This window comes from Triturus cristatus, chromosome 6 (genome assembly GCF_964204655.1).
Source record: "Triturus cristatus chromosome 6, aTriCri1.1, whole genome shotgun sequence".
NCBI lineage: Eukaryota > Metazoa > Chordata > Amphibia > Caudata > Salamandridae > Triturus > Triturus cristatus.
In genome coordinates this window covers 1,209,180,518-1,209,196,800 of record NC_140589.1, presented here as the reverse complement: position 1 = coordinate 1,209,196,800, position 16,283 = coordinate 1,209,180,518, and positions in this window count along the sequence as shown.

Sequence of the window (16,283 nt, the reverse complement as noted above, 5' to 3'; positions counted from 1 at the left end):
TTCCCAACCCCTAACAACAATGCCAATAGTCAGCTGAGAGGCAATTCAGTTGTAATGTGAACCACTCTGGGTGGCCTGAATTGTTAATATACATAAACAACATTATAGTTTATGTAATCAAACAGTTAAGAAGGTTTTATACAGGAAACATCCTGCAATCAAGTATTTCAAGGTGCTATTAAATATCATAATGAAGAAAATGGAGTCAAAGTGAAATAAAACAATTGCCTAGGATCACACAATTTGGTCATGAGGGAAGCTGGGATTGATTCCAGGTTTTCTGGTTTCGCACAGTGCAATTCTATTTTATTCTAATTGAATAATTAAGTTTCTTCCTTTGTCAGCCGCGGTCGGTAGTAGGAGTAACTGCAGGGCGTTGACGTGGGGAGGGGGAGGGGCAGGGTGGGGGGTAGTAAACTATGGATTACGGAGGTTTACAGGTAAGTTAACGTATAAATTAACAAAACAAATTTCGTTGCGTGCACAACCCCCCACCCTGCCCCTCCCCACGTCACCGCCCTGCAGTTACTCCTACTACCGACCGCGGCTGTCCTTTGTACAATTGACTCAGCCAGAGTACTGATAGCAAGCAGAGAAAGCTTACCCTTAGATGGTACAGGAATAGTGACTCAGATACAGCATAACACAGTATTGACAAATGTATGATTCTTATAGTGGAATGAAACCCTCAAAATACCCTCCATGACTCACAGCCCACACAAAATACATACTTCACTTCCCCTACACCAGTTTACACCTCCACGCCCCACCCCATCAATATGGCCTTCGGTCACACCTCAAACCTTACTTTTGGCCCCCTAGGGAAACGTTTGAGAGTACCTATGCTCAAATTCAGGCAGCAACTTGAATTCAGCAGAGGTGACTTTACCTGCATAAAAACACATTTTTTGTGGCAGCGCAGCATCCTTTTTTTATAGCAGCACTTTTTCTTTAAAACCAATTTTAGGGGCACGGCATGTTAGAGGCACTTTCTTCTTCATCTTACTCCTCTTCCTTTCGCTACCCTTTTGCTGAAGCAGTCAATTAAAGATTCATAAGTCTGTTGCCAGGTGACGGTCAGTGGCATGGCAACAATCACACGTAGGGCACATGGCACAGTATTTATCAGGGTTTGGTCATTAATGTGGCCACTATGCATTCTGCTACCTGCAGGTCACAATTTCTATCTTTTGTGGAAAATCTACTAGTGTATCTATTCCAGCCATTGCTTATCTCGCGAGCGATCTCTTGACACCAGAGTTTCCCAGCCTCTACGGGGGATCGGATGAGCCAATCCCGTGGCCGTGTATTGTCCACGCGCTGCCTTCTCAGTCCAGGCAGCTGCACCTGCAGCAGGCGGGAACTGTATAAGTGCGCGTGCTGGTCTCTATATGATGACACACACTACTAGGGAAGCAACGGACTTTTCGACGAAAGAGTAGGAAGGGAATGAGAAACCCGAGAACAGTAAGGGGAGGTGTAGGGAAGGAATGTCTCGTGAATGTCTTGTGGGCCAAGTTATTCAAGGGCGCTGTCAGCGGGGGTCGCGTTACCCTGGAAACGGAGTGGTGACGTTCGTGTCACCCCACGTATCAATACGCAGCTCTTGTTTGGCGCGCAGTAGATAGGACGACCACAACACAATTTAAAGATTAGGTTGCACTTGAGATTTTTAGTCTAATAAAAAAATGCATTTCTTACCTGTAAACCACGCGCTCGAGTGATAGGCTGAGCTTTGAAAGCATCAAGTGCAGAGAAACTGCCTGCGCTTCCTGTTGTTTGCTTCAGCCGCCAACTGTCTGTCACACACGCGCCACATCAGCGTGATCTATCTTGTATGCCATGATGTTTTTGTTATTAAATCATTACTAATTAAAAATGTGGCAATCAGCAGGTCGCCGCAACTCGTCTCGTGCTCTCAATAATGTATTCGAGCCGTCTGGAAAAACATAGACAAACCCCAAATACGTGTGTGTTCCTTATACGCAGCATGCATTTGATCACTTTAAGAAAGGTTTTTTGGAGGCGGAAATGAATGGTTCTTAAACTGTTATTCACACTGAGCTGAAAGGCCATCCACGCCCCAAGGGAACCGCTTCCTAAAATGTCCCCTGATGCATTATTCAGCCAGCACATTACAAAGCAGTCGGGTCTTCAAAGGCCGTACCCTACTGCGGGCCACATGAAACGGCTCGAGGAACAGTCAGGCGCCCTGTGATTTTTAAAGACAGACGTAGTTTGCTCGAGCTGGCTCTGTCTCAGAGACGTGCAGGGTTCGATGGGCAGCCCTTAGTCACTAGGCGTCTAAGATGCATGCGATAATTATGATAACACACCGCATATGAGCAGAGTTTCATCTTCACCACCTCTCACAGGGCTTCTACTGTCATTTTACCATTTTAGACGAAGTGCACTTTTGCCGCGCCACCATCGCATTAGGGTCTCATTCGAAGTTTATAACATCGACTGGAAGCAGCTGCTTGTGATAGTGCGACACTGACATATTATTCAAAATCCTGGCGCCAACGGCAGTCATAGGGACACATTGACAGATTCTAGAGGCAACAGGGCGCCGCCTGCTGGCAGGCAAAGGTCCACACTGACAGTTTGTAATTACTTGGCGACACCTGCTGGCAGTCCTCTAGTATTGCGCTACCTCGGATATGGCTTGCCTACTTGCCCCACGCTACTTGCTCTACAATGCCGATTGGGTAAGTGTTTAAAAAAATCTATAACTTCGATTTTTAATCCTTCAACCCCAAGTCAAGGGCTATGCACATAAGCATTAAGCGTATGCCACGAGCAAAGCCGTTTTGGACACCATTTCCCTGAGTTCTTACCCAAATGTGCAAAGTCCAGCAAAAAGTTACCATTCTTTTTTTATTTCCACAGCTATTGACAACCTGTTACAAGAATGACTACCCACACATTCAGTGCTCGAACCTGCCCTGTGGGAACTACCCCATCATCAGTAAACTAGTGAGGAAGATTTCCACTACCAAGCACTGCTCGCAGGGGCGGTTTATCCGCAATGGTGGAGGAGCGTCGCCACACTGCCTCAGCCAGCATCCGAAAAATAAAACAATTTTGTTTTATTTTTCGACTGCTGGCTGAGCCAACATGTGTGGGGATGGGTAGGGCGTGGTTGGGCAATGGGATTGGGCGAAGTGATGTGCACTACTAACTGTGCATGTCTGTTTGGCTGGCCGTCTCAGGCAGGCCACACACGTGCAGTTAGGTTTCTCCAATCTGGCTGTATTGTACAGCCAGGTTGGAGAAACAGCACAGACCCCCTGACCTGAGAGGAGCATCAAAGTAGCCCGCTGAGGCCAATCCCTGCGCTGCTCTAATGCAGCATGAGAGCAGCACGAGGATTGGATGTGGAGTCTGGTGCTGTCCCAGTGTCTGCTGGGCCAGGAAGCAGAGGAGCTCCGAGGCGGGAGGCGGCAGAAGCAGCATAAGGTAAGTTTTATTTATTTTTTCTCCACCCCTCCGCGCTCCCCCTACTCTCCCTCCACCGCGCTCCCTCCACCCGCCACACTACTGTCAATATGTATCAGCCGCCACTGACTACTCGCACAAGTCACAACCGTTTTCCACACTGAGTACTTGGTCATGTGACGCTGTGAGCTTGATGCCGCCAGTTCTGTTGCCACCACTCCCGTGCGAGATAAACAAATTTGCATAGTATGGCTAGAGTTGGGCGAGCTCACAAATTAACAGAGAGATCCGTGCCAGATCTGAGCCGAGGGTTTTGGCTGGGTTTTAACAGCAGGTGCATGAGCAATGCCCAGAAAATGTTTTGCACGTAAACTGTGCATCAAACACCATATAAAAATATGATAAAGACTCTTCAAGATTCAAAAAAGAGTTCTCCTTTAACATGCGGAAAAACATTCAGCTTAGTACATGAGATTATATAACTACATTGAGAGGCATTTATTAAAAGTGACATGTGGATGAACCTTAAATATTCATGTCCCACCCATCTCCCGCCATGACAAAAATGCCATTAGTGAATTACAGTCTTACATGAAGCAACATTATAGTCTATTTCAATCATACACAAGAGACATGCTTGTATAGCACACACCCTGAACTCACGTATTTCAAGGAGCTCTCAAATGCAATGAGGGGGGAAAAAAGAAGCAGGTGAAATAAAATATTTGTCTAGGGTTACATCATTTGATTCAGCCACAAAAATCTTAGGTTTTGTGATTTCAAATTATGCCATTCAGCCACAAGATGGGTATCTGTTTACCTCTCTTTTTTTTACATCAAATAAATCAAGTTGTACTTGTATAGCGCGGCTAATCACCCCAGAGAATATCCAGGCACTGTGCTGCAGGTATCAGTCGAAGATCCAGGTCTTAATCCTTTCCTGAGGTGGGTCACTGAGGGTGTAGAGGTGAAGGTTGAGAGCATTTCATGGTTTGGTGGCGAGGTGGTAGAAGGAGCGTCCTCTGGAGCAGCAACTGCGGATATTTATTTAATTTATTTATTTTAAAAGTTTTACATAGCGCTAGCTTGTACCGTAGGTATCAGAGCGCTTTACATACATACTGTAAAGAAAAACAGACGGAAATTGCATTACATAGTAGGCAGGCAGTAAGGAAGCAAAACCAGGGATAGAAAAAAAGACAGCATGGAAGATAAGGTGGTTAACACAGTACGGTCACCAACTATCCTTGAATGTCAAGAGAGAGGAGTAAAGTCAGATATTGAAGTCTAGGTTAGTTGACGTTGGTCAGGAAAGTATTTGTTAAGGAGATGGATTTTCAGGTGGTGTCTGTGCGAGGACGCGGTGTGTGGAACAGAGATTCCTGGTCGGTCGATGAAAGTGCAGTAGTTGGTTCGTGTAGGCTGTTCCTTGATAGTGGAGGGCTTTGTATGTGTGGGTCAGAAGCTTGAAGTGGCATCTCTTCTGGACAGAGAGTCAGTAAAGGTCCTTCAGGTGCTGGGTCATGTGTGTCCTTTTGGGCAGGTTGAGGATCAGTCTGGCTGCTGCGTTCTGGATTCTCTTGAGTTTTTGCATGAGTTCAGTGGTTGTGCCTTTATAGAGTGTGTTGCCATAGTCTAGTCGGCTGGTGATGAGGGCCTGTGTCACAGTTTTCCTGGTGCTGATGGGGAAAGACCAATGGTTTTTATTAAATATTGGTGCCATGGGTAAGAACATGGGTGACAGGCAGAAGCCACATTAAAGCTCGGCTCGCTTCTTTGGGCTCTAGGGTCCAACAGGACCTTTGGCTAAGCCAGAGCCAGGCATCTGGCTCGGGCCTGGCTCGTACTTCCAGCTGCTCGCCCACCTCCAGTTACGGCACACTTCAACTTTCATGAAACTGTAATGTTTTCTCAAGTTCAACAATGTACCTAATTCCACTGTAGCTGGAAGATATTTGGCAGGTGTGAATTTTGTTTTTTTGCCTGTGTTTGGTGGGAGATGAGTGGTGTAAAAGTGTGCCTTTTTATCTTCGTGTGGGAGACACATCAATACCCATTGCTGTGATACACCATTGTGTTTGATCACTATGTTCTTTTATGATGTCTTAGGATTTTGTGTGTTTCTCCACAGATTGCATGAATGATAGTGCAAACGGTCAGGTAATGTGACTGTGCTGCAGTGCAACGTGGCTAAAAGTAAAGAAAAAAGCGCTATGATGCAGTCAATGCTGGCTGTGTCATAGCACTTTTTTTCTTTACTTTAAGCCATGTAGCACAACAGTTCGCACTGTTGAGCAACATATCTAAAAAACATTGAAATAGATAATAAATCTCACATAGGCATAACCTGTTGGCTTTCCCTTTCCAATGCTTGTTGTCTAAGCTGTGGGTGAAACCTGAAGATGCTTGATAGGATAAGTAGACACACTAAGCTGAGAAATAAGTAACAGTGATTTTATGGGTTCAGTCACAATACAGTGCTGCATTTATGTTACCCTCCTCTAGGTGGAAAGTTGATCCTTTTTAAGAGTCGTGAGTAGCTTTTGTGCTGAAGCGAGTACCAATGACACACGTGCCCAGTGTGTCAGGGGAGTGTAAGTCCTTGCTATTTTGCTATTTGGTCTACTTTGTGCCGTATAAGAGTGTAAGCAATTTGTTGTTTGATGTGTCCTTTGTGGATGGAGAGCATAGATGATTTGCTATGTTGTGAGCACTTTGTAGGGGGGGGATTGGGGGATTTTCTATGTGCTTTGTAGGAGGTGTGTGTATGCTATTTGCTTTAGTGTCCTCTTTGGTGCTGTGCAATTGGTACGTTGGAACTTGGACATGCTTAACTGTTGTGCGGTATTCTGTGTTTTTCATCTATTTCCCTCAAATGCAGGCTTCCTTTGGAAATTACAGTGTTGCATCATTATAATACGTTGTGTTGTGATGATTGTTGTGTTGTTCTACTGGGAAAGAGATGATTGTTGCATTCTTCCTTGCCTATACACTGCACAGAGCTGGACTGGGAACCCTAAGCAGCCGCTCGGACCAGCCCCTGGGTAAGCACTGACTGGCCCTAGGAGGCTGAAATTACTCGCTTGCTGCTTTTGTTACTGGGGTACCGATATTGCAGCACTGCTACAAAACCGATCACAGTAACTAAACCGTCCCCCACTGCTGCAAAACCAGCCACAACACTTCCAGCCTCCCATGGAAACGCCTAATGCCCACTACGACCAGTACGTCCCTTGTGCTGTGCTCTCGAATTCGCTGTCTGTGCCCCTGTGTATGGGAGTCCTAGCTCTCCTTGCATGTGCCCGGTATGTATGGCTGTGCTGTGTCCTATCCCATCTAGTCTGTGCGCTGCCTATGTGGTTGTGCTGTGTCCTATCCCTTCTCGTCTGTGCTCCACGTATGTGGCTGTGCTGTGTCTTAGACCTCTGAGCCTGTGCACTGCTTATGTGGTTGTGCTGTGCACTGGCCCTCGTGGTTGTGCCCCGTATATAGGGTTGTGCTGTGTCCTATTGCTTCTTATCTGTTCCCTGTACATGTGGTGTCCTGTGCTGTAGTCCTCCTTTCCTCCTTGTCACGTGACATGCTAGTGTTCTGTCCATGGTAGTTGAAGTACATTAGTTGATTGGAGGGTTGTGCTGGGAGAACTCCAATGCATCTAGTGGGGCACCTTTTAAGTGCACTGAGAGCTGAAGAGTAACTAGACTGGAAATTTTCTAAAAACTATTGTCAGTTCTGCTGTTCGCCTTAGTGCTTGGCCCTCTTAATGCATTTGTGGTCCACTCAGTGGGACGGGGAACTAACATCAGAGCTGGGCAGAAAGCTGAAGCAGCGCAGCCCTGGATGCTGTGAGGATGGGGGATATGCAAGTCAGTAAGACAGAGGTACGGAGGACTAAATATGGACAAACAGAGTTGACTTCATTGCCCCTAACAGCAATGCGTTGAACGCAAAAGGCCTTTTAGCCTGACCACGTTTGGCTAATGTACATTTGCATGGTCCCTGAACCCCCCCCAGCATGCCACACAAGGGATGAGAGTGGTCTATGTCAACAGAGAGTTCCAGATGCCTTTGGACCAAAGCTCATAAAACCCACATGGAACTGAAAGAATGAAGATCCACATGGCAGCATGTGCACTCTTAGGAAGCTCCACACAAATTCCTACCAAGCTAGGAAGATGCCACCCAAGACTGTCTGTATCTCAGGACTTAAGCTGGTAAAGACATTTGGCTATGAAATCAACTAAAGAAGCTATGGAAAAGGAGCTGTGACCGAACGATAGAAGCCTTGAGAAGCAAGTGGCATGGGCAGGATTCACCAACATCTTAGTGAAAGAAGAGGTTATGGGGACACTCAACCTTGCATGACAGGAGATAAATAATAACTTGTTTTTTTTAATAACACGACCTGGGGCCTCATGTAGGAAGCCAAATACCGGTCGGTAACGGGCGAAATTCGGTAAATATCCCGTTACCGACCGGTATTTAGGCATTTGCGATGTAGGTGGCAGATTTTCTGGATTCTGTATTTACCGATTCGGAAATTAAGAAATCGGTAAAATACCGATTCGGTAAATACCGAATCCAGAAATGCTATGTAGGGGGCACTCAAGTGAGTGCATCATTGGTGTCTGGATTCGTTATTTACCACCAACTACTAGTTGATGGTAAATGACGAATACCTTTCAAAAAGCATTTTTGTGCTATTTGAAAAGTGCAATGTGGCAGACATACATGCCCTTAGGGCATGTATGTGCGCCACATGTGCACACATGCACGAATCAGGGGTGCAACAGGGTGTCAATGTGACACCCTGCCACCCATGATAATGCCTCCCCTATTACCGATTCGGTATTTACCGAATCGGTAATGGTAACTGGCTTCCCATTCTTTCCTATGGGCCTCCAGGCCCATAGGAATGAATGGGAAGGGATGCATTATTACCGATTCGGTAAATACCGATTCTTAAATACCGATATTTACCAAATCGGTAATAATTACCGATTGGTTACCTACATTACATTTACCGATTCATAAATACCGAATCGGTAAAATTCGGTATTTATGAATCGGTAAATGTGATGCTACCTACATATGGCCCTAAGTGCTGTAAAACGGTTGTCATCCATACTCAAATTACCCACCTTAGCACAATAAATTTGAGAATGCCTTGGGGGGTTTGAACTCATTTCCTTGGCAAAATCACATTTTGAAATGGTGCCTTCAGCACATTGAGCTTTCCTCACCAACAGAGCAAACTGCTACCAAAATAAAAAGTGTTCTCTCAAGGACTTGTGGCTAACTGCCAAGATGCTACCTCTTAAAAGACAGCCACCTTATGGAAGCTCATCAGAGCCCTTTCAAAAAATTTGAAAATTTTAGAGGATATGCCAATGGGCTCAATTATTAGTGTGGCGGTGTGGGAGGGGGCTGCCATGCCACCGCACTGCTCTCACAATGCCAAACAGGGCTGCTGCCCACCTGCAAGATTACAAGTGAAGTCGTTATGTGGCGGGCGGGGTGGCAGTCCTGCTGCAGTGCAGTAAAAAGGCTCAAATGTGAGCCTTAATGCTGCACCGCCACAGGACCGCCACAGCGCGTTCCAGCACGGCATGGATTGTGAAGTCCATACCGTGCTGGAACTGGGGGTGCATACACATAGGGGGGCACATGCACCAACATGCACGGGGCACCCTCAAGGGTCCCCTTTGTTTCATAACCACCAGCAGTTTCATGCAGTAAGAACCTCCATAAGACTGCTCGTGGTAATAAAACACGTAATATGCATAGCGTGCCGCAGTGGCACAACCAGCATATTGTGAGCCCCTGACTGCCGGGCCCCTAGCAGGGAATGTGGGTCCCTGGTGGATGCGTCAGTCGAATGGTGGTCCAACTGAAAAAGTTGTAATAGGGCAGTCAGATCACCTGATGCAGCGGTGGCCAAACAGCCACCACCGTACTACTGAGTTTGGAGGTCCATGGACCGTCAAACTCATAATCAGGCCCTTAGTTTTTACTTTCATTCAAATCACTGGGTACTGTTGCATGTCAATTTCATATTTTTCTGCACAGGCGAAAAGAACCCCATAAAGCCTAGTGGCCAGTGAGGATGGTGAAAGCTGGCCTTGCAGATTCATAAAAGCACCTACTCTCGCATCTGAGAGAAACAGAGATAATTGTCCAAGGCATTTACCAGACCAGATGGGAGCTGAGAGATTTGTTAAAGAAGGAAACGTTTTGATGGTTGAGAGACAGCAGTATATTATAGAACAAGCGGATTGTGGCAGAAGCACCCTAGAAAACCTTTGGAGCGCAATTAACACCTGGTTTTCTCCCTGCTTACAGTATTCGGCCATTGAACAATACTGTGTTTAGGTGTCTTATGGATTCTGGCAAAATTACCTGGATTAACTATTTGATGATCATAATGAAGTCCCAGACATGTGAGCGTAGTAGACCAGAAACTCTGACTTAAACTACAGATGTATCTTCTAAAACCACACTCATCCGACAGAAAGGCATAATGCACCCTATGGTACTGAGCGAGCATAGGAGCGTACAAAGACCTCGGACTAACACTTAGATCATGTGTACAAAAACATACAGTCTGTTGTATTAAGAAACCTTCAGCATACAAGCCAAACCTGGCTTGGAATAGGGAGGAAAATCACGTTGAGCACACTATTTCAATACATCCACTTGTGTAACAGATACCGCCGTTCAGATATTCAAAATAAGCGCCTAACCTACACGGAAACCACTGCATTAAGCAGCTGAATATTTTTTCTGTGACACCACCAATGCATTATGTGCTTTGTGTCTAAACTGCTGATACTGTGAGCTACAAAGGTCAGAGCATTTAACTATTACCTCCTTCTTAGAAAGGAAAGCACGTGTGTTTGTTTCTTTTCTATGGAGTGCATTGTTGCGTCTACAAAGCACTTGTTTTTAGGTTGAGCCTGGGCAGCGCATGCGCTGCTCTGTGAGGCATGCTCTATTCGAGTATAAACTTGAAGCTCCTCCCTTTCTCTGCTCATATTTTTCATTGGCTTGAGTCAACGTCCTTTGTCAATTCTGGCTTCTGATTCGTTAATAAGCCTGTTAGCCCCTCCTTAGTACCGCCTTGTCTTCATGTGTAACATTTGTAATGAGGACTGGACCTTTTACTTCTGTTGTTACAGGGTAGGTCTTATTTAGTCTGTAAGCACTATTTTCTGTAATGAGTTTCTCCTACTGCAGGCACGAAATGCTTTCCTGCAACATTCAGCATGCCATGTGCTCGTTCACTTTTTCCAAGCAGCCCAGGACAATGGCAGCCGCTTCTTTGAAATGAAATAGGTGTCACATTTAACCCCTTGCGTGCGCATGACGGAACCACGCCGCCATGACCCACGGGCGGCGTGTGCTCATGACGGCGTGGTTCCATCATGCTGCGGCCGCTCCGCCTACGCGGCACTAATTCCCCGCCTGTGCGGGCAAAATGAAGAGTGGGCGGAGTCGTGACGGAACCACGCCGTCATGAGCACAGCTCGCCCGTGACTCATGACGGCGTGGTTCCGTCACGAGCATGGCGGCGCCGCGCTCACCCCACACCCCCCCAGCGCCGCGACGGAATTTGCGCCGCGGCGAAGGGGTTAAAAGAGTTTGAGCTATTGGCATTGTAAATGACAATGACTTTTATTTATGTGTCAATTATCAAAACAGATAAATAAAAGGCATTGTCATTTACAATGCCAATAGCTTAAACTCTCGCAAATGCAAGACCTATTGCATTGCAAATGCTTGTTTCTGTCTGCAGGCAGACATGTTTGACTTTTTTATTCTGCTATCGTTTCTGCTTACCTAGACATTGGTCTTTACTCCTTCAGTTTTCAGAAGAATTACTTTGCCTTAATGTCGCTGATGCTTTCTTTACTTGTGTAATCAAACCTGTTATAAACGTGTGAAGGTTAAAAAACTAGCACCTAGACAATAAAAATAGCTTTTGGGGGGAGTTGATATTACCAGCTTTCAACGTTCGTGCCCGTCTGTTGTTCTGCCACTAGTCCTGATAAAAATGTGCCTAACTGGCAAATTCTATACATCGGTCTAAAGCCAAGCGTGTCAGAATATAGTGCTGGTAAAATATTGCAGCCCTAAGGTTGACAATCGTAATACAGCGAAGGCAAGTATAGAAATATAAGTATAGATTCACTATTCTTCACTCCACATTTGTGTATCTTGAAGCTATACATTGATCCTGCACCGACCTTCTCCTATTTAGGAAACTCCTGAAAACCTGGTTGTTTACACAGGGCTAGCTTCTGCCTCCCCGTCAATCTTGGTTCCTAGCGCCATGAAGCCAATCGGCGTACGCGCGCTTTACAAATCCCCATTAACATTAACATATGTAGATGTACAATTAAGTATCGCAAATCTATATTTATCTACATTTATTTACTTATTTGACATTGTGGTGATCGATGTTTTCGACTACAAAATTTTTGGATATTGTGTCAGAGTACCACTCAAGCACTATCTTTCATCAAAACAATGAAATGCAGAAATTGGAAGTTAGTCAAAGGGGAGAAACATAGGAGTGGATTGGTAAAAAAGTAATGCCTTTATGAAACTCAAGGCCGCTTGGCGAAGAGCCATTTCTTCAAATCCCTAGACTTCGAGTGATAATGCAGTGACACCTTGTGTAAATCTGGAACGAGAAAGCTCTTTTCCAGTAACGTTGAAGGGGTGAGGATGGGGTATTGTCTAATTAACACGACTTCCATTTGTCTCAAAAACTGATGGTGCATCAGAAAAAATGACACCCAATTAAAGACGCTAAGGAGATTTTGCACTTTGCAGGAATCACTCCAGATCGATACTACACATCCACGAGGCGTGAAGACATATTGCAAACTCCATTTTGAAGAACTTTATGAAATCACTGTTGGTGAGATATCTACTCCGTTCTCTAATAAAACTCGCTAGATAACCGCAATATTTCCCCTGGTGTTTCTTTGGTTGTTTTGATGTAGAAGTCTTCATATCCCCTGACAAAACATAAATCATTTCTTTCAAGTTTATTTCTACATCTGTTTGTTGCTAGGCAGCACATGCACAGAGACCATCTTGCTTCTGACGCTGGGAATTATACTTTCTATGGAGAATACTGTGAGTGCAGTTCGAGTCAAGTGGGGGATGGAGAACAAACGAATAGAGAACACGTAAGGTCTGAACCCTCTGCTAGAATTAAAACACAAAATAGTGATGAGTGCTAGACAGGGGCACAACTAGGCCCGGACCTTGAGGGGTGGTGGCGGGGGGCAGGAGGGGGCTAACATTTTAAAATGTATGGGGGAGTAATCTTCAGAACCTGTGTGAAAATTATTTATTGGGGCAGAAATTTACCACTGTTAAACGTTGCATTTGAATGCACATTGGGGCAGTGCACCTGGCAGGGTGTGGAATTCGGTGTTCTATTTTTTAGGACAATCAAGGGCAAATGAAATATTCTAAAACACACTGGGCCCTTTTGAATGAGTGTCAGCATAATCAGGTAGTATGTCTTTATACTATATCTTGCTGTCATGGGCAGGATGCCCAATGTTAAGGCACTATTAGAAAACTAGATGCAGAAGCTGCAATCCCTGGTAATGCAATGTAACCCAGAGTCCTAGCTGGTCTAAAATGCAACACAAATTAAAAAAGATGTTGACAGTACAGCAAAACGAAATACCAAAACCAATCAGAAAGTGTAAGTATCCATGGTGCTGCTATAGAAAAGACCAGATATCAAACTTGCAACAGAACAACAAACATTAGAAGGAGCAGCATATCAAATGGAACACCTTGAGAAAATATCTGCCAACAGCATCTTATTTTTCGAGGACCATCCTGCTGCTAACAATTAATTATGCCTATGATCTCCTCAAACTGACATTTCTACCCCTTAGGGTCTCCGTCCTCCCAGCAGCCCCACTGTCCCATCTTCTCCAGCTGGCCCTCTTCAACTGTGAGCACAGCAAAGTGTCCTAGGTAGGATCATGAAAGGCCTCATTGTTGACACTCTGGAGAGGATGGGCAGTCTCCAGGCTTCCAGCGGCGCCCACAGCCTGCCCTTGTACACGGGGACATTCTAAGGATTTTGGGGGTCCTGGGCCAAAAGTATTGTGGGGGCCCCTTTTCGAATTGCTTTGAATTTATGATCCAGTTTCAGCTATTTTATGCCCTCTTTGGCCATATCACTAACAGTGCCCAGGCAAATTCTAAATGTGTTTACATCTAATGTTCAGGGAATGTGACCTGTGTTTTCGGTATTGTAATACAGCAGCAACTCACTAATATTAACTGCAAATAATCTCAGGGACATATGAATATGTGGCGTCCTGTTTTAATCTAAAATAAACTTTTTTTTATGGATGTTGCATGAAACATAAACACAACATTTATGTGCAAAATGTCTGTAATAGACTCTCAGACATCACCCACATTAAAAGCGTTTTAACCCCTCGTAGGGGTAGTAAGTGCTATATAAATGCAATTAGTTACAATTTCAATGTAATTTTCCAAAATGCAAGGGGCAGCAGTGTTCACTTCAAGCACCTTTCAGGGGCGTAACACAAGTCCCCGCAGCCCCCGTGGTGCGGTGGGGCGAGCTTTAGGGGGGCCCCCTCTGCACAGAGTGGCCTCCGGTACGCGTTTCACCCGGCTACCTCACGGGTGCACGCGTATTCATGCCTAGTTTCTGTGATGTCAGGTTCTGCACCTTTTGAGAGCGTGCGTATGTACGTACGAACTTTCCCTAATTCCTGTGCGTCTCTCGCGCTTCTGTGTCCAGCTCTCTTGTTTGTCTCCTGGGGATGTCGTGCGGACAACATTAGCTCATGTGCCCCTTAATGAAACCACTGAATTTTCAAAGCATCTCGTCCTGCGAAGCTTTGAGTGATTCCTTCGGCGTTATGCTCGCTTTGAGCCCAGCAAGGCTGCGCCTCAGGAAGGATAGCGAGATACAAGGTTCCAGAGCCAACGCAGCCTCTTGGAAGGTGAGGGATTCCAGTGCTAGAGGATAAAAGGCAATAGCAACTTGGTTGGCTTTTTTTATTTAAATATTTAAATTTAGCATCTTGTGTGTTTTAAAAGATGGCATAAATGCAGAGCCTGGCTTTTTGAGTTTGTGTAGAACGCTTCAGACGCCAAACCCCAGTGACATCTAGAGCTTGACCCTCGGTGAGGAGAGTGACTGGGAGTGGTCAATTTGCAAAAGAAAAAGTGCTTATGGCTCAATGCCTTGCACAGAAACCCGTGGCCGGCCCTATCTATACAATCGGGGGTTCGGGTGAATACCAAGGCTGCTTAGCCTTGGCTCCGCCTCTTTATTACACCACCAGATGCCCACGGCCAGTTTATCTCACTTTTTCATCCCTGCTTTCCTCCTCCGTTAGTTTTTTCCGTCGTTGTCTTCCTCATTCGGTCCCATCTTTTGTGGTTTAAAAATAATACGCGTATGTCTTATAAAATGAGTTCAGGTGGGCTAATCCTTCAACCGCAGGCTGAGTAACCCCCTTGGACAGCGGTCATCTCAACCAGAGGTGTTGCTCTACACATCTTTGAGTTTAATGTCAACCCAGCTTCAGCAAACCTAGGGGCATAATGCATTTTTGACTGTCATGTCTGGTACAAAGATGTATTTGCAACTAGGCTGGCAATGGCCGGACTGGGATCCAAAGCAGCCCTGGTAAATGTTGTCAGACCTGCCTCCGTACGTTGCATAGTGAGTGCAGTTAGCGAGCCTCACCACTACAAAGAGGTTTTGGGAGGTTCTCCCCTAAGAAAATTTGGACAAAAAATGACACAGTCTACAACACATTTTTCATTGTATATTCAATTGTATTAATTAAGTGCACCAGGAATCAACATTCTTTGTTGGGGCTCTGCAATGATTCCCTCACTATCACTCTCCAACAGTGCCCCTCATCTCACCATAGCACCGCTCTCACATGTATTTCATTTGTTTTGTAGCGCCTCTTATACCAGTGTAGGGTGCTCCGACACCCTACCCATGTATGAGAGGCACTATAAAATCACACACAAATACAGAGTCAATGCATCATACGTGTGTAAATCAGTATATAGAGAATGTTACAGAAGACTAAGGGCACTACAAGGTGTAGAATTCATGTCATACCTACTTGGTAGGCATTTGTAAGAGTGCTTGGTATGGAGAAGCACAAACTCGGGATTCAGAACACAACACAGTAGTTTTGGTTGGCTTTACTAATAAGAATTTATTTCTATCCAAACAAACCCTTTTTAGCAACATTTGGGTAAGACCCAGAAAAAAACATAACTTTCTAACCTGAACCATGTAGTTTGCATGCAGCTCTTTGATGACACTTAATAGCTCAGTGTACTGGATTATGATTGTAACTTATGAACTGTACTATAACAAATGGGTCGCTGTGACAAAAGCAGTAACCCACCAAGCAATGCACTTAAAATACTATTCTGTGATCTGCATGGTACACGTCTTTTGCAGGGGGCATATTAACCTTCCGCGCTACATTAGGTGAGTCAAAACGTCCACTAGACAAAGCTCAGATCTCTCTCCAGCAGGTACATTAATTACAGAGTTATCTTGACACTATATTGTTGCCTGGAAACTACTTGATATACAAGAAACTCTGCTGCAGATGTTAAACTTTTGCACTGCTACAAAACCGGCTCCCCCACCCTTCCAGCCTCCCGGTGAAACGCCAGACACCTGGTCTGGCCGTGAGGCTGGCCAATTTCAACTTAACAATAGCCTCATTGACAAGCAGAGCAGGGCACGGCTACAGAAGATAAGAGTGCCAAGTTGAAAGCCCTAG